We start from the raw sequence: 18,293 nt of genomic DNA on the forward strand, positions 1-18,293 counted from the left end.
GTAAAACCAAGAGTTTATGTGAGATTAAGCCTTGAGATTTTCAAGTTGAAAAATCTGATAATGTCAAAGTTATTGTCTTTACTGGGCTGAGCCCTGTCACACTGCTCGTTTGCTTTTGTAGTTTGGGGACATTTTTACACACTAAGGCATAAATTTAACAGAATAAAAAGCAATGTAAAAAACTGCAGATGGTAACTGAAGAGCAACCGAGCATTGGCTCCAATGGTGAATTTAACTTTAGGGTTCCCTGCTTTAGCAGATGGCAGATTTCAGGCCTGACTTTGCATTGATGTAACTTTCTTAAGTGCAATCTTTTGGTGGGGGGGGTCAAATTCACCAAGATTTTGCTTTAGTTGAAGTTGCCTCAAACATCAAATGTATGTTTGGGTATGTAACTCATGTCATCTCAGGTGTTTGGGTTTTCAGTTTGGGGAAGGCAGCTGGATTCTACAACAGGATGGAGAGTGTCAGCCAACACCTGGTGACAGAAGTTACAAGACATGAAATGAAGAATTCCTTTAATATGATCATGTAGAATAACATATTGCTCTGCTTCTAACTGGAGATGGAAATAAGAAAATGTGGCTGTAGCACTGTAGGAATCTGCATTAACTCCATAAATGACTCCTGCAGAGCCTGAGGAACTGTGCAAGACTCTGACTTTGCTGTCAACATATCCTTTTCCACAACATTATGACAGTGTTTCTATCACTAGCTATAAATGAAAAGTAGATGCATTTTACAGGAATATGTAGATCCCAGCAGGCACATTCACCTCTCTACGCTGGCACCACTAATCTGTCTCTCTCCATCACTCTGATTTACAGCAGTCCTCAAAATGCAGACTAAGGCCTCTCAGTAGTGTTTATCTCACTGTCACTTTGTCACTTCGTCTTGCTCCTATGCCTCCGAGCAGGCAGGAGCTGGCAGCCACTGTCTCCAGCATAAAAGTGGATTGAATAGATTAAAAGTGGCCAAAGGGGGTTGTGGAAACCAGAGGTGTGAAGGAAGGTGGCCAGCTCTCCAAACGGAATGATTAAAAGATGGCAATGCAGCCTTGGCGGGTTAATGCAGCATCCACTGCCCACAAATAACACCATAATTTCACCATCCAGAAATCCTCCAGGGAAATAAACATTTCTCATCATTGCCAGGAAAGAGGAATCATTAAGGAACAGAATGATGATGAAATGCAGAAAGTCTTGCTTCTTGAGCACAACACATTAGTTTCTGGGACATGAGGCTCATTTGTAATAGGGATCTAATTCATATAATCAACACCAAGGCTAAACACTGAAGAGAAGATTTTCTGAAATAAAGACTGATTTCTGTGCCAGACTTTCCATGCTAAATACAGTCCCAAATTGCATTTCTGTGTCCAGGAGCGGGTGTTTAGAAGCCTAAATATCCATTTGTGCATACCAACAGGCAGCTTGCCTGTGCAACCCGAAGAAAAGCAAGACAGGGATGGGTTTTCCAAATCTCAACTCCCTGGTGGTGCTTCTTGGCTCTGAGTGAGAGCAGAACTGGCTCGCTGTGCCTCTCTATCCCCAGTGTTCCTGGGCAGGATCCACAAGGCATTGAAGTGCTCCATGGCACCGCTCCGAGCCCTTTGGATGGGGATGAGGCTCTCGCTCCGTCTCATCTGCTGTTACAGCAGTGCTTGACATTAATATTTCCCCCTTCAGCACAAGTTCCCAAAGCCCTTTTCAAGCCTTATTAAGGTTCACATCACACTCAGGGATGATGCAGAGGTCCTAATGACAAGGAAAAACGAGGACAAGAGAAGTGACTTGCTCAATGTCACACGATTGCAACCAGAGACCGCAACGGGAGGATTTGAGTCTCAGTAGTTTGTTCTGAGCCCTAATGAATACTAATGACTGGCCATATTGATAATTCATAGTGCTTCCACTGGGTTTAACACACACAAAGTGCTGTTGAAATGCTCATTTTTTTCAGTGATCACTGGGGCCCTGCATGGTGTTCATCCCACAGCCCACTCCACTCTGAAGATGTGGAAAACCACGGAGTTAATCAGATATTGCTCCACCAGTGGGAAGCTGAGCGTGGAAGTGGTTGCGTGATGAGCCATGACAGAGGATGTTCACAGCGTCTGGCTTCTGGCAATGTCACCCAATGCCTAATGGAGGGGTGCAGGAGCTGAGAACTTGGTCTCCCTGACTGCCAGAAGAGGAGCAAGCTCCATTAGAAGCCCATTCAAAGCATCTGAATTAGAAGCTGTTTCTCTCTGCTGAGCCTCTGGAGAGATGAACATTAAAGGTCTCAAGCTAGACATGTGAATATTCTCCCTTAAGTGCTTATTATTATTCCCATTTTGCAGGTGGGTGAACTGGAAAGGACAGGACTGTGCTAAATTAAGCGAGCTGCCCGCGCTGGTTAGGCTCCCTCTCTGCTCCCTCATAAAACTCCTGGAAATGTCTATGAGAGAAAAGAATGTAAAGCTGCATAAATCTCCAGGGGAATATGTTTAGGTTGTAAAAATACAGAGACAGCATGGAAATACCTCCAAGTGCTCTGGGAATATATGGTGAGTCATGAGCACTGTATATTAAATGGTCAACGCTTCTCCAACAGAAGCAATTCCTCATGCGAGACCACAGGAGTCACAGGAGTTGGCTTTGCCCCAAACTGCCTGATTCAGCAAGATAGCAGCAGTGTGCAGGAACCCTGCTCTTATGTTTCAGATTTTAGGCACTGGGAAAAAAGGAGAAACTGAGAGATTTTTGATGGATTTGAGCATGGCAGTGTTTTTAACTGTGTGAGTAGGAAGTTACCAGAAAAAATAAAATGCAGTAAGAATAGATAATCACAGAAGCACAGAGTGTTTTGAGTTGGAAGGGATCTTAAAGCTCATCTTATCCAACCCCCAACACCTTCCTCCAGACCAAATTGCTCAATATAATTATTGGATGAAGTGCATCCCTCCCATGCTATTTCTTCTGTCTCTCAGTTTTCTGCCATCTCTGGCATTCTTCCTAAAGCCAGAATTCAGTTTGCAATCGTGGTAGTCATTAAAAATTATCATCTAAGAAAGTGTTTATCAGCTCTATCATTGCAGGTGCACTGGAAGAATGATTGCAAATTAAAATGGCTTTGTAACAAGGCTTGAGCTAGCAAAAAGGAAAAAAAAAAGCAGAAAAAAGGTATATTAATTTTTCTGAAATTAGAAGATAGAATAACACTCGCAGGAAACATTTATCATTATGTCAGCAAGGAGGTTACATGATACATCTTTTTAATAATGGTTTTTATAACTTTGAAGGTAAAGACAGTTGGTCTATCTTGGTACTTTTCATAGAACATCTAACAAGTTAAATTACTTTATTTGTGTATGTAAAATGAAGGCTAATACAGCAAAAGGAGGCTTAGAAATTAATCTCTTTGCAGTCGTACAGGGGCAGGGCCCATCCTCTGCTCCTGAAGGAAAACTCAGGATGGCACAGGCCATGTCTATGCAAGTAGACCCCACAAACTCAGCATTAACAAATCAGCCTTGGTACTTGAAATATTTATAAATTATGGCTAAAATAAACATTTTTTTCCCTTCAGCACTATGAGATGTTTATCCAGAATGTAAATAATTTTTAAGGGAAGATTCATATGTGCACTCACACGACTTGTATGTAAATGTGCTTCATGCCACAAGCTGTTTTATTAATTCTTAAGCCACTGCTGAAGGCTGGGGTTTGCAAGGAACTTAATGAATGGAGAGCAACAGATAGCAAAGGGGGAAGACTGGGGTATGTAGGGAAAAGAGCCTACAAAATGAAGTTAATCTGTTTTTTTCTGGAGGTAGACAGAAGGGTAAAAATCACTTAAGGAAACAAGGCACACATATAATCCAAGCACTCATTACAACACATCCCTGATCAAATTTTAAATGCTTCATTTTGAATTCAGAGGCTGGAGGAGGAGTAATAAATGACATGCAAGTGAAAACTCAGGGCGTTGGAGTGTGAATGTAGAGGCCCAGTGACCTTAAATTCCCCACCAGAGGCTCAGGAACCAAATGTGAGAACACAAAATACATCTGGGAGCCACAGTTTGTGTATGGGACACAAAAGGAAAAATGTTCTGTAAGAGGAACTAAACAGCTCCAGGAGTGACAGCCTTCCCTCCTTATCCACCAGAGCAGTGTGAAACCACGGGGTTGCTCAGATGGGAAAAAAGGAAACAGGAGCAGAGATCCTCTTGACTCCAGTGTGTGCCTTGGATCAAAACCACACACGATGGTGGGGACGCAGAAGACACCTGATCATTTTAGCAGATCTGAGAAGTCTTAGAGCATCTTTCATCATTTAATCTGCTGCTCAGCTATCTCGAGCTCTTCATTAATCAAAGCTCTAAAGCAGTGCAGATTTATAAAGACTTTTTAAATTTAATATTTTATTAAAGCAAACCATTTAAACAGAGCTTGAAGCAACCTAATGTCAAGCTCTGGGCTGCTGCCTCCCTCAGTTTTGCCACGGCTGTGATGAGCCCCTGGGTGCTGTCACCTCTCTGGGAGCTCCAGGAGGAGCAGCGTGGAGCTGTCACACGTGAGCTGCTCCTGGTGCCAATCTGAACCCGTCTCCAGCTGTCTCCTGGATCATAACTCCTCCTTCACATCCCCTCAGAGGCTCACAGAGCTGTGCATGCAGCAGGTTTCAAAGCTTTGCCTGCCCTGGGAATCACAAACACGTGCCTCCAGAAGCAGCAGGTATTCACAGGCTCCAAGGCTTCTGGTGCCACAAAAGAATTATAGTAACTCTGAGCACTGAACCATTTAAATTCTATTTTAATTGATTCCCGGCTACCTCACAACTCCAGCATATTGTTAAATCAGTGGTGGATGAAAGTAGCAGGAGGGAACATCTTCTGCATTGCTGCAGGGAGAGCATATCTAAAACAAGGCAGTAAATCCTGGGTGCCTCATTGCCAGAGAGATGCAGACAAATTGGAAGAAATTCATAAGAAGAGTAATAAAAATGATTAAAGGTCGGAAGAGACTGAGTTATGAGTGAAGATTAGAGGAACTTAATATGCATCACTTGGCTAAATGATGACTAAGAGGGGAATGATACCCTTCAACAAGTACTTGGAGGGCATAAAGATCACCAGTAAAAGGGAGCTCTGGAGGGTGCTGAAGGACACACAGCTCAGAATGAAAGAATGGCATCAGGCAAAAGGCAACTAAAATCTAAAAATCATTAAAATCTAACAGAGCATTTGTGGGAAACCAGATTCTGCCACATTCACCTAATCAAGTTTCAGTTTTAATTTTTTGCCTGTTCCAGGGACAAAGGCATTGTCTTCAATTAAAGGCTGAGCATGAATTCCCAGAGGCATTCCAAGGATGTGCATGCCGAGAAGAATGATTCCCAGCCCAAGCTGGGAAACCAGCAAAAAAAGGCATTCAGAGTATCTGAAGGTTGATATACCCTTTACTCAGAGCTGAAGGATGTGCAAGATATGAAATTAGTGATGTGAATGTGCCTGTTGCCAGGATACCAGGGGCAAAATGAGAGTAATAATGCATTTCTTTAAAATATACACATTCCATTAATTCCAGTGAGAATTACAGCAATATTTTAATGGCAGAGCAGACAACTAAGAATAGCAAATCTCTCCGCAATTTTCTCACGGCACCAACTCACAGCCTTGGAGTTGGGAGAAGAGCTGAAACAATCTCTGGGGGTGCTGGAGCGCTGTGGCTGCACATCCTAAACCCAGCCTGCATCCATCAGGATGGAATTAGGCTGGAATTAGGCTGAGCTGCGGCTCTGCTCAGCGCTGAGCTGTTAAATACAACATCCACAGCACCTGGTGGTTCTCCAGGCTCACTGCACGGAAACTCCCGGCTGGATTTACAGGGTTTTTTTATTTATTTATTATTATTATTATTTTTTTTTTTTTTACCCAGGAAGTTGTTTGCTTCCAGCTCCACCACACCTCTGCTTTCCCTGAGAAAGGGGAGTCCTGCAGGTGTCCCCTGGGGGAGGTGGCAGGTCCCTTTGCTCCCGGCTGCTCGCGGCACAAAGGGGATGGAGATGTTTTGGGGAAGTTTTGGTTTTTTCCTGTCACTTTCCACATCTGTTTCTGGTGAAATTAGGATTTGATGTGAGGATATCACTTTGTGCTGGCACCCTGCAGCAGCATCCCTTGAGAAGGGCTTTGGGAAGCACTGCCTGGGGATGGAGGTCATGGGAAAAGGGCTCCCCAAAAGCAGCTGGAGTGGGAAGCAAAATCCTCCTCGGTCCTTGCGGGCAATGAACTCCTTCCTCTGCTTTATGAGTTTGGGAGAGAGGAAGCACAAAGCAGAAACATCTGCATTTCTAAGCCCTCTCTGTGAGAATAACCCAGAGATGCTGATGCTGGGAGAGGCACGTGGAGGAAAAGCAGCCCTTTTTCTGGGATTAGCATCCCATTACAGCGGTGCTCTGAGGACACAATCTGATTTATTTATCCCAGTTAAATCTGGCTATAAATGCACAGCTCTGCTACTGGCAAACACAGCCACTGGACCTGTCCACCAGATTTCTGCCCCAAGCCACAGCCAGCAGCAAGGAGAAAGGACTCACATGGTTAAAAAAATCACCTTTTAAATTCACAAGTTTGCACCACTAATTGAGGGCCTGCTTTTCAACACTGCTAAAGGACTCACCCATCTTTTTCATCACATAAGCCTGCTCAGAGCTAAGAAATATGTACAAACTTGTTTTAAAAGTGGGATGATTCTTCATATGTTGCAGAGTAAGCATGGCAACCAGCAGAAATCAGATTTACAGAGGTGGAGGTCAGGACCTTTCTTTTTATGAAACCCAATCTAGTCAGAGATAGCTCTACTATAATTTCTATATTGAAACTTCTTCATTTCCTTCCTCTTTGAACTCTGAATCATGAGAATTAAAGGTCAGTCTTAGCTTTCAGAGTTTTAGGCTCTTTATTCTGATTTTCCTTCCTCTGGCAATCATTACAAGAGCATGTAGTGACAGGACAAGGGGTAATGGATTCAAACTGACAAAGGGCAGGGTTAGATGGGATATTAGGAAAAAATTCTTCCCTGTGGGGGTGGTGAGGCCCTGGCACAGGGTGCCCAGAGAAGCTGTGGCTGTCTCATCCCTGGAAGAGTTTAAGGATGGGGTGGACAGGGCTCGGAAAAACCTGGGACAGTGGAAGGTGTCCCTACCCATGGCAGGGGCTGGGACTGGATGGGCTTTAAAGTCCCTCCAACCCAAACCATTCTTTGATTCTGTGATTTTTCCTGGTAACACTGTTCCTGGAGAGGGATTTATTGTGCCATTAAAGTTTGTGTTTTCCTCCCCATCTCTCCAGGTAACACTGGAGGCAGTCTGTAAGTGCCTGTGAGATGGGCAGACTCGGCCTTTATGGAGTGCCTTTATGGAAGTTTGAGCTACCACGTGTGGAAAACACCACCAAGATTTCTACTCCAGCTGCTGCTTGGTGAGGAATAATGTAAACAGAGACTTCCCCAGGGAATGAAGATCTTGTTTTCATGACAGCTTCTTTGATTTTTTGTTATTTAAAAATACAGAAAAAGGAAGGGACTGTAATTACACAGAAATCTGGCTAAGGATAATTGCTATTCAGAGCATCCCACGAGGCCAAAAAAGGCCTTGGAGGGCAGCATATTTAACTCAAAACAGAAATGCTGAATATGTGTGAGTATTTTATAAATCACAGGTGTCACCTCATCAGGGTCTTTTTTCTGGGTGTTTTTTTTCTCTTAAAACCAGGTGAGATTCAGATTTGATCTGAACAGAGATGCATAAGTGGGGCTGTTGGAAATGTGTGCATGTATGGCTTTTAAAAGCTTTCAAAAGTTTTTATATGGTCTTACAGGTGCACAATCACCTGCTCGAAATCCTTAATTTGTTTGGCTCCCAATCAGAGCTGTGTAATTTATAAACTTCTGCTTTGCATTTTACTATTAAGGTACATATGGTTTCACTGCAAAACAGATTCCCACAGAGCTGAGTTTTAGATGCTTCTGAAAGTTAAAACCAAAGATGGGCTTGATCACAAAAGGAAGTACTAAAATAGAGAATTCACTGTTCTTTCATGTTCAGCTTGTGCCTCATCACTTCAAACTCTTAGAAACAATATTGCTGAGTATTAAAAAATGGATTTAAGCTTAACAGTGTAAGGAGGGAAATATGAAGAGTTTTCCTTTGATAATATTGGCTTTGCAAGTGTTGCATCAAACCTTTGAGGGAAATGGTGTGTGCTGCATCTCAGAAGGGATCTGTGTCACAGATTTAATAACCAGACTATACATTTAACCATATATTTATCATCACAGAACCACGGAACAATTTGGGATGGGAGGGACCTTAAAGACCATTTTGTTGCAACCCTCCTGCCATGGGCAGGGACATCTTCCACTATCCCACATTGCTCCAAGCCAAACCTGGCCTTGGACATTGCCAGGGATCCATGGACAGACACAGCTACTCTGGGCATCCTGTGCCAGGGCCTGCCCACCCTCACAGGGAAGAATTCCTTCTTAAAATTTAATCTCTGCTTGCCCTCGGACAGTTTCACAGTTTTTTGGTATACTCACTTTATACACTCACATACATATATACATATATATATATACACATATATATACACACACACATATACATATATATATACACACACACATATATATACACACACATATGTAAGATCTCGTTGCTAACAAACTTTGCATTCAACTGACAGAAGACTTTGGATCCTTTTCCACGTTTGCGCTGTCGCCGTTCCAAGCCCGGAGCAGGGCAGAGGATGCTGATGCCGCCTGCCAGGTGCGCAGCAGGGCAGCTCTGGCTCTTCAACCTCGGAGCCCCGGCAGCACCCCAGCCGTGCCGAGAGTCTCCTCGGGCTGACCTCTGCCTGCACACAACATCGGGACAGCCCGAATTCCCGTCGGACAGCTCAGGAGCGGCCCATCTCCTCCTGGATTCTCTGCATCCATCCCCGGGCGCTGCCGCGGGTGGGTCTTGGGGCTCGGGGGATGCCCCGCGGCCCCAGCCCCGGGGGTTCCGCGGCGCTGCCCCCGCTCCGCTCGCACCCATCCCCGCAGCCCCAGCCCGGGGGAACCCCCACGCCCCGGGGCAGAGCCGAGCGGCCGCACTCCGCCTCCCGGGCTGCGCAGCGCGGCCGGGGAGCGGCGGGGCTGCTCCCTCCCCCTTCCTCCTCCTCCTCCTCCTCCTCCTCCTCCTCGTCCTCCGCCCCCCTCCCCCAGGGCAGAGCCGGCGGAGGCGGCGGGCGCGGGGCAGAGCGGAGCCGAGGCGGCGGAGGTAGGAGCGCGGGGATGGGATGGAATGGGATGGGATGGAATGGATGGGATGGGAAGGCGGGGGGTCCCCAGGCCGCGGCTCCCCAAGTTTGCAGGCAGCGGGACTTAGCGGGAAGTTGGGCAGCGCCGGGCACGGCTCGGCTCGGGGGACGCGGGGCTCCGGCCGGGGGACGCGGGACTGTCCCCGCTCCCCGCGGGCTGCGGCACCCCGGGCGCTGCCAGGGCATCCCCGGCGCCTCGGCAGCAGCGGGGGAAGGCGGCCCGGACCGGGGAAGGGCAGCCCCGAGCGGGGAAGGGCAGCCCCGAGCGGGGAAAGGCGGCCCGGAGCGCGGCCGTGCTCCGCGGGACCCCGCGGGGACAGCGCTGCGCGGGTGCTGTCACTGCCCGCAGCCGGGGACAGCAGCACTGGGACGGGGCTTTCCCGAAAGAGCCATTGCATCCCGGCAGCGCATCCCACCTAGGAGCGAGCCGGGCGTGGATGCTGCCGCTCGCGGTGAATATTTTTGGGTGAAGAGGGGGATTTCTTAAATGCAAGCTGTTGGCTGGTAAAAATAGCTTCATAGCTGCCGAGAATGCAGGCAAGGTTCAGTGACGGGTTATTATGGTCAGAGTCTGTTAAGCAACGATTCACCAGCTGAACTTTGGCGGTCTCATATATGGGCTTCTCTTTTTCTTCTTCTTTTATTATTTTTTTTTTAATTTTCTCTGCCGCTTCATTGTAATACTACAGCCGTACTCTGCAGTGATCTGAGTGTCTTAGGCACAGACAGATTTGTAGGTTAATAGGATATGTGAGAGTATTGCTTGGATGGTGCATCCAAACACCTACTAAACTCTCAGATTTGTATTTTTAAAAATTTTATTTTATTTATTAGATCATGCTATGTCCTAAAGTCCCCTTCACACTGACTTCCATGCGTATGACATCAGAATGGTTTCACTTCTTGAATGGTTAGCCAGACCAAAAACCCATCATCATCATCTCCTGTAGAACAAACACGTTCTTTTGTGTTTTGAGACTTAAAAGAAGGAGCAGAGTGGCCAGCTGGGCACATCACGGATTAAATCTCAAAGTTTGCTGGAACTGCTCATGAAAAATAAATATTTTTAAGGTTTAACTGCAAATCGTATGTGCTCATTTGGATAAACAAACACCTGATTGAACAGCACTGCACTTGATGCTGACTGGGGACTGCTTGATCTTTGGCAGAGAGGGAAATTTCCACCAATAAAACATCCCCAAATGGACATGACCCATACATATATATTTATATCTGTGCTATTTATAGACATAGCTATATTAAAAACATATATATATATATAATATAGGCTGTTTCTTATATACAGTCACTCACAAACAGTGAATCTTACTTAAAACCAGCAAACACTGACAGAGTAGCTGCCTTGAAGCCTCTTTTTGTCAGTGATTAAAATGTTGTCACACGTCTCGTGCCCTGAGAGCTTCTCTGCTGCTGCTGGTGCCATTTCACTCTTGGGCATTGAGTCAAAGGATTCATCTGGCTCTTCACATGCCAAAAGAAAGAAAATCAATTTGAATGCAGAAAGGAGGAAACTACTTGTATGAAGATTTAGTAGTGAAACTACCTTCTTTCTTTCCTTTTTTTTTTTTTAACAGCACTTAGATCCTGTGTCTGTGAGTTGCAGCCACTGTGCAGTTCTGAAATCAATAGGAAAATAGTTTTATGGTTCAGATTTTGTCACAGGAGAACTAATCTCAAATTCAGAGTGTTTTATTTGGTGGTTTGTAACAGGAACATGATCAAACAGTGGAGATTTACATTGCAAAACACTTAATTCCACTAATGCAATGGAAGGCAGTAATGGATTTTTATCTTCATTGCTAAACTAAAAGCAGGTATCTGGAAATCATATAAATGAGAAGGGTGAAGCAGACTCTCATATTTGAATTATTTCATGTGGTTGGAGGGGAAGGATGAAGGTGTGTAATCACCAGCAGCATGAACAGGGATTTTATGTAGGCATAATCACAGAGATGCAAATAAGGTACTGCTTGTGTTCTATTTTAACATTATTTCAAGCAACCTGTGGCAGGAGCTCTGGGAGAATGGGGAGGTTCAGTGCTCAAAGCTTTTGTTGGCAGCCCAAATGATCTCAGTTTTAAGGATGGGCTGGTCCTAAAGCACCTCTCAGAGCACTGGTTTGTGTTGAAGATCAAGTGGGGTGGCAGCAAACTTTGCCAGAGATTTCTTGTGGAGCTCCTCTGCTGACTAGGAAGGGAATCCTTCCTTTCATAAGCTACTTTTCCTGCACTGATTTCTTCCTTATATGTCCACAGAGCAAAATCTCACTATTGTAGCTCAGGGCTGTGTAACCACTGGGTGCTGATTGAATTTCTCCCGAGGTGAGCTGGCAGCAGAGGGCTGATCTCACCTAAATGACATGTGGATTTAGGAACTTGGAACACCCAACTGCACTTCTCTTCCAGCACAGCTGCATCACTTAGGTGAAGAAAAGCCATGACATAAACAGATACTGATATTCCCCTCTCCCTCCTAATTACCCCTACAGTTAATATATATCCCACAGTCATAAATTCCAATGAGATGTGCTCTTAAATCACTCAGTGCTGCCCTGGGTTCTTACCTGATGTGGAACACTGTTTCAAACATCTCAGGGGGTTTGCAGAAGATGCACCCTGATTTGAGCAGGGCTCGTTAATTGCTGGTTTTAGACTCCCATTTCCCCCTTTAACCCACCTGTTTTCCTCCATACCTCCCACAGGGAGGGGTAATTCTAAATTCCCACTGTACTCCTTGGCTGGAGTTAGGTTGCTCAGATAGAACAATCCAAAGTGCTGTGGAAAACCATGGTAGATTTCCAATAAGAGCATTTTTCCACAGCTTTCCCCCACAAATTAGCATTTCTTATTTATGTTTTTTAGTGAAGTGCCCTGTTTTGCTTGCTGACCAAGTGAGGTGTCAGATCTGGAGTCTAAACACAGCTATTCAGGGGAAGGGATCTGTAACCTCCTGCAAGTTCTTGTTTTGAAGCAGCCTGAATTGCACCCATCTCTCCACTTACACTGCAGTTTCACTAAAATTCTAGATGATCTAGAGCTTTGCTGACCCATTCTCTTAAAAATTTGTGTGGCTGCCTGTGTATCTGACAGAAAACGTGTTGTGTTTGTCCCCGCAGCCTGCTGGGTTGTGTTTCCCAGGCTCAAAGACATGATTACAATTCTCTCCTGGTGCCTGGGCTGGGTTTTTACAGGCGAGGGAGCCAGGGAAGCTCCCGAGGAGGTGGAGAGCCTTGCAATGGGAGCACTGTAATCCTTTGATTACACAGCTGTGCCTGACATGCCACTAAACAGCACTTTAGGGGCAAGCAGTTAATGTAGCTTTTCCATGGAATATTTATTAATTTATGTTACACCTGGTTTCCAGCAGCTGTTGAACGTGGCTTGTAAGCTTTAGATTTAAGAAGCATCCTCTGAGGGGAGGCAGGCAGGTGATGCCTTGAAAGAAGAAACAGAAGGAAAAATGTTGTCCTGATGGCAGTGACAAGGCAGCTGTGGGGAGGATGAGAGGCCTGGTGAGGTGGTGGATGAGAGCAGGAGTGAGGGACCCTTGGCACACTCTGTCCCCTCTGGTGGCAGCACACCACAGGTCACAATCTCGGACTGGTTTTTGTGGGAAGGGAACATGAAGCTCATCCAGTTCCAACCCTGACACCTTCCACTGTCCCAGATTGCCTTAAACCCATCCAACCTGGTCTTGGATGTTCCAGGGATTCAGGGGCAGCCACAGCTTCTCTGGTCACCCTGTGCCAGGGCCTCACCACCCTGACAGGGAAGGATTCCTTCCCAATATCCCATCTAACCCTGCCCTCTGTCACTTTGAAGCCATTCCTCTTCTAATGTCACTCCATCCCCTGTCAAAGTCATTCTCCAGCTCTCCTGGAGCCCCTTCAGGGGCTCTAAATTCTCCCTGGAACCTTCTCTTCCCCAGGCTGAACACTCCACTCCAGCCTTTCCTCACAGGACTGCTGCTCCATCGCTCTGGCCCAGAGCACCTCTCCTGCACCAACCCTCCAGCACCAACCTACTGCCTCTCCTCATTCCCAAATCCACCTTCTTCCAACTCCCACAACAGCCTGAGCTGCCCGAAACACCCATTTCCCAAACCTCAGCACCTGGCTGCTGCTTTCCTTCTGTCCTTGCCCAAAAGTGAGGTGGCTCACCTCAATTCCAGACACATTTTTGGAGCTCCTGGTGCTGTGGCCTTTCCCCTGTTGGTTTTCTGAAAGCAGCCACATCCCCTGCAGCCTTGGGGATGGTGGGGGCACCTGGCTGCTCCTGTGCCATGGGTTTCCTTGGAAATGAGCCCAATCCCATGCAGAACTGGTGGGATGGAGTGGCAAGGGAGCAGGCCAGGCTTTTATTTGTTTATATGCCAAGAAGCACCAGATACACACTGAATGTTCTTAAACTTATTGTGCTATCATTTACTCACTAAATAAGCACAATGTTTTATAAATAAATGGGGTTTTAGGCTAAATCTGTATCTAAGATGGGTTGTTCTTCACTGTAAAAGGTGCAGCTCTGTACCTAAATAGCAAAATACTCAAACTGACATTTCCCATTTGCTTCACGCCTTCCAGTAGGAAAAAATAAGTTTCATGAGGAGATATTTCTTTCCTCTAGAAAAACCTTGATTTTCAGTGTGGGTGAATGTACCCTGCTATCTAACCATAAAATTAGAAAAACTGATGAGAGTGAAAAAGGCTTTTGTATTATTATATTTTACTTTGGTTTTGCATTTATTGGTGTTTGGCTTAAATACAAGTTTGACTCGTAACTTCTCAGGATTGCATGGAATAGAGGGAAGGTAATTTCTTTCAAGTAAGTCATTGAGTTACAGGTGAGTTTGAGCTGGGAAGAATTCTGAGGTCAGACAAGAGTGAAGATAAAATGTAAAGTTCAAAGTCATACAGAGGAAACAAGATAAGACTGCTTTGAAAAATGAAAAACTCTACAAGATACAAAGGGAAAAAAAAAGATTTATGTGCTGCATGTGTACTCAGGAGATGGAAGAAGCCTCACAGTGTTCAAAGAGTGCTCTGAGGATGGGCAGCACATGGATGTGAGTTTGTAATGTTGGATGGTTTGCCCAATTTCAGGGGGCAAATTTCTTGGAACAGTGTGAAGAAAAACCACTTAATTAAAGTGCTTTAGAGCTGGCACCAAATGAGTAGTGAGATACCAACAAATAGGAGAGACCTCAGGAAAAAAAGTAGCAGAAATTAGGATTCTGCAAGGTTTTGCCCATAATTTAGAGGAAATGTAAGAGCCCAGTGTCAACCTTGCTGTGCCTAAATTGGGATATAATGGTCTGAGTGCCAGAATTTATTAATCCAGAGAAAAAGGACTCTTTGACTGGGGCAGCCAGGAGGTTTGTCTGTGTAAAGCTAGAAATAGGAGGAAGTGGAGAAGGATGGTTTAATAGTTTATTAGGAGAATGTATCACATAATGAGATGGGTTTGCCTGCAGGCCCAGCTCCTCACAGGGGAGCTTCATCTCCTGCAAATCCTTTAGCAGCTCTTAAAACCAACACTTCCTTGCAAGCCCATCAAATACCTTATCTAATATTCCTTCCCAGCCTCTTTGATTTTGGCTGCTTTTTAGTTGTAATTTGTCTTTCTTGCTCAGCTCTGTAGATACTAGATAATGTTAAACAGATATTGGTAATGCTAAGTAAATTAAATGGATAATGAATCTCAAATTTTTTTAAGTTCATCATTTTGTAGATGTATTTCACTGGGCTCCTGCTCTTGTCTTCCACCCCTTCCTAGTGCATTTTTAGGGCTGCTGCTGTGCAGCTCATCCTTGGGATTGCTGAAGCCTGAGGACATTTCCTGGGGCTGCTTCTGGAGAGGATTTTGGGTGCTGCTCTTGCAATGGAAGAGGAGCAGGTTTTGAACCTGTCCATCAGGTGTGGAGCCCGTGCCCAGGTGATTCCAGGGAAGGAATGCTGGTTCACACTGTAATATTGACACCTTCAGGATTAGGGATCCTCTGCCTGCTTTGTGTCTCCCTGGAGCTCCGGGCTGGGATAACACTGAGACATCTGGGTTGTAACTGCATCTGTGGCAAGCGATAAAAATTCAGATAAAAACCCTGCTGTGTGTTAAAGACTGCCAATAGAAACTGCAGCACGAGGTGCAATGATGGGCTGTTAATTTAAGAAGACAAAAACATGTTCTGGAGCACTCCAGCATGGAGTAGTACAGCTTTATGCCCTGAGCGACTCATCGGAGCCGTTCGGAAAGTAAATAATTTAGATGAAAAGTTTCATCAATTATAAAGCTCTGAAAACAGTTTCTCAGCTTCAGGATTAACTTGCCTGAGGATCAGATAAGGATAAATCAGAATGAAACCACTATTGCACTTGACACTTAGTATTAGAATTACTTTGCAAGGCTATTTATACCATCTTTAAAACAAGAAATGAGATGTGAGAGGTGAGCAGAAGGGAAGAGTGGAATCTGAGCTGATCCTCTCGCTGAGGAAAAAGGAAATAAAAATTTGTCTGACATCAGGTGATTTTAAATAGGGAGTTTTTAACCCTTCAGAGTAGATTTTTGAGCATTGCTGAGGAGATCAGCAAAATGAAAATAAAAAGCAGAGTAAATGCGATCTGGATTGGTATCCATGGAAATCCCACCTGGATTTATCTGGCATTAGGCTGGATGAGGAGTAATGCACCTTTTGGGCTTCACTGGTGTGAGGGGGACCAGGACGTGGGAGTGGGAACAGTTTTCCAGTTTTGGAGGGATTCAGGGCCCTGTGCTCACCAAGGAGTGTGACAAGGCTGGAAAATCTGGGTAACCCCAGAGCAGGTCAGGGAGCAGCTTTTCCTGGAGTCAGTAACTCTCTCAGATGGTTCCACTCACCTGCTGCTCATTCCTGCTTCAGCCGTGCAGATTGAGCATTCTCCTGGTTTAGCATCAGAGTCAGAGTGTTGCAATAACTCATTCTGGTGTAATACAGGGGAATGCATAAAAAGCCTCTGCTGAGTTTTGATAGTGTTTTCCTGTAATGATACCCATTAAGTGAGTGTAGTAATCTCTCCAGTTTTCCATTTTTTTTTGTCTTGCTGTGCTGGTACATTGGATAATGAATGAAGAAAAAATAAGAAAAACACTAAAAATGTGCCGTGAAAATGCTGATAAATATGTAAATACCAACAGTATCTTTTTTAGACTGTTACAATTCCTACAAAGCTAAAGCTTTCCAAAACTGCAAAATGAACAGGCACTTTATGACAATTAATATTTTTGCATTAAAAACATGCTTGTTACTGAAACAAGAGTATCCCATCCATCATCACTAAACATTTTACATTGCACAACTTTAATGTCCTCCTTTCTCTATTGTGACAGCAAATAATTCTGAGATAGCAAATATCATTAAGTTGCATTTAACAGAAAACTTGGAAGGTTTCAAATGAGATAACATAAACTCTATGTTCATTCCAAACAGCAATTCTCTGGATGAACCTCTGCCTTCATTAAAGTCACTGAAATGTCTTCCTGCTGACTTCAGCATGCCAGCATTTCAAAAAATAAATTGAAATGGGATCTTAAAAAGTTTTCTTCTTGATGAGTGGCTGGAGCTAAAGCCATTCAGCTGTGCATATGTTATTTAGCTCAGCCAGGAGGTCTCGAGGTGAAGATAATGTCTGGCGGGGATGAGGGAATGTGAGCAGGAAATAATATTTCTCTTTGAAATAATCCATCAGTAGCTGTGCTATCCCAGAGGCCCCTTTTTATGGAGATCCTGCAGATGTGGAGCCCCCTTTCCGTGCTGAGGGAAGCCAAGCATGCAGGTGGACATTCCTCTCAAGGATATTTAGGCCTTAAAAGTGATGGAAAAGCCCCAAAGTCCAACTCTTTATTTATTGCACTGCTGCAGGGCGCAAGTGCAGCCTTCAGACATGGCTTTGGGGACATTTTTAACTTTGTCCTTTTGGCATCAGGGGGTTTCTATGCAGCAATTGAATAGGAGGAAGGAATTAATTTGATTTAGCCATGTCAAGCTGAAAATGAAGTTCCTCCCTGCACATCCTTCGAGGAACCCTCCATGGTCTGGATTTAGCTGCCATCCGCTCCATTTTTACTGGTATATTTTTGGACTTCCTCTGCTGATAAATATTTAGAGTCTGTTTATCTTTCATCTCATTTCTGTTACATAGTGCTTACAGATTTTTTTTTTCCCCCATAAATACTTATTACTGCAGAAATTAGTGTTGCAAGCCTTGATATTGCAGTGCCAGCAATTTTGTAATTTTAATTGAGGCTGGCTGACAGTACTTCTATTAATTATCCAGGAGAGGCTTATGGCTTTCTGAAAGAGAAGTGTATTTCTGGCTGGAGGAGTTTGAAGGGGAGTTGTAATTGCTTTATGTCTGGAGTGCAGGTTTAGGTGCAGGAGGCTTGGCTGGATTAGATGTGGCCATTGCTGAGGATCAATAAAGCATGAAAAGGGGAAAAGCTGTTTCAAATTTGTAAAAGTTGTAGCCACCAGGATTCTGCTACACTCAGAATGAAAAATGCAGCTGTTTCTTTTGGGTTTAATCAACATCCAATGAAAGACAATTCGGAGAGACCTAAGTTGACATTAATTACTTGGAGCATGTGAATAATGGGAGCAGGTGAAGGATTTCCTTCACAAAATTCTGCACAGGCTTTTCTTACAGCCTTGGCTCTATGTGATTATTACTGATGCTGCCCAGCTAAATCTTAGTGCTCTTTTCCTGTGCCTTCCAAATTCCTTTGTGGAGGAAAAACATCTTGTGTTTTTCCTGATGTGAATATGACAGTCCCACTTTAATTGGATAACAGCAGTTGTCACCCTGCAAGAGGGATTGTGATGCCCATGGGCCTCAGAAGTATCTGCATGAAAATAAATAAATAAAACATCTGAAAAGCTTTGCTAAGAAG

The 18,293-nt window shown here is 44.6% G+C and overlaps 1 protein-coding gene across 1 annotated transcript in view; it reads left to right on the forward strand.

Moving 5' to 3' along the window:
• Window positions 1–9,251: 9,251 nt before the first annotated feature.
• Window positions 9,252–18,293, forward strand: part of CHST15 (carbohydrate sulfotransferase 15) — a 44,398-nt gene continuing 35,356 nt past the window's right edge. The window contains exon 1 of the mRNA XM_039704347.1: window positions 9,252–9,311. The gene's annotated coding sequence lies outside the window, so the exon portion shown is untranslated. The remainder of the gene's footprint in view (window positions 9,312–18,293) is intronic.

The sequence above is a fragment of the Passer montanus genome, unplaced genomic scaffold, assembly GCF_014805655.1.
Source record: "Passer montanus isolate IOZ18808 unplaced genomic scaffold, ASM1480565v1 scaffold172, whole genome shotgun sequence".
Lineage (NCBI taxonomy): Eukaryota > Metazoa > Chordata > Aves > Passeriformes > Passeridae > Passer > Passer montanus.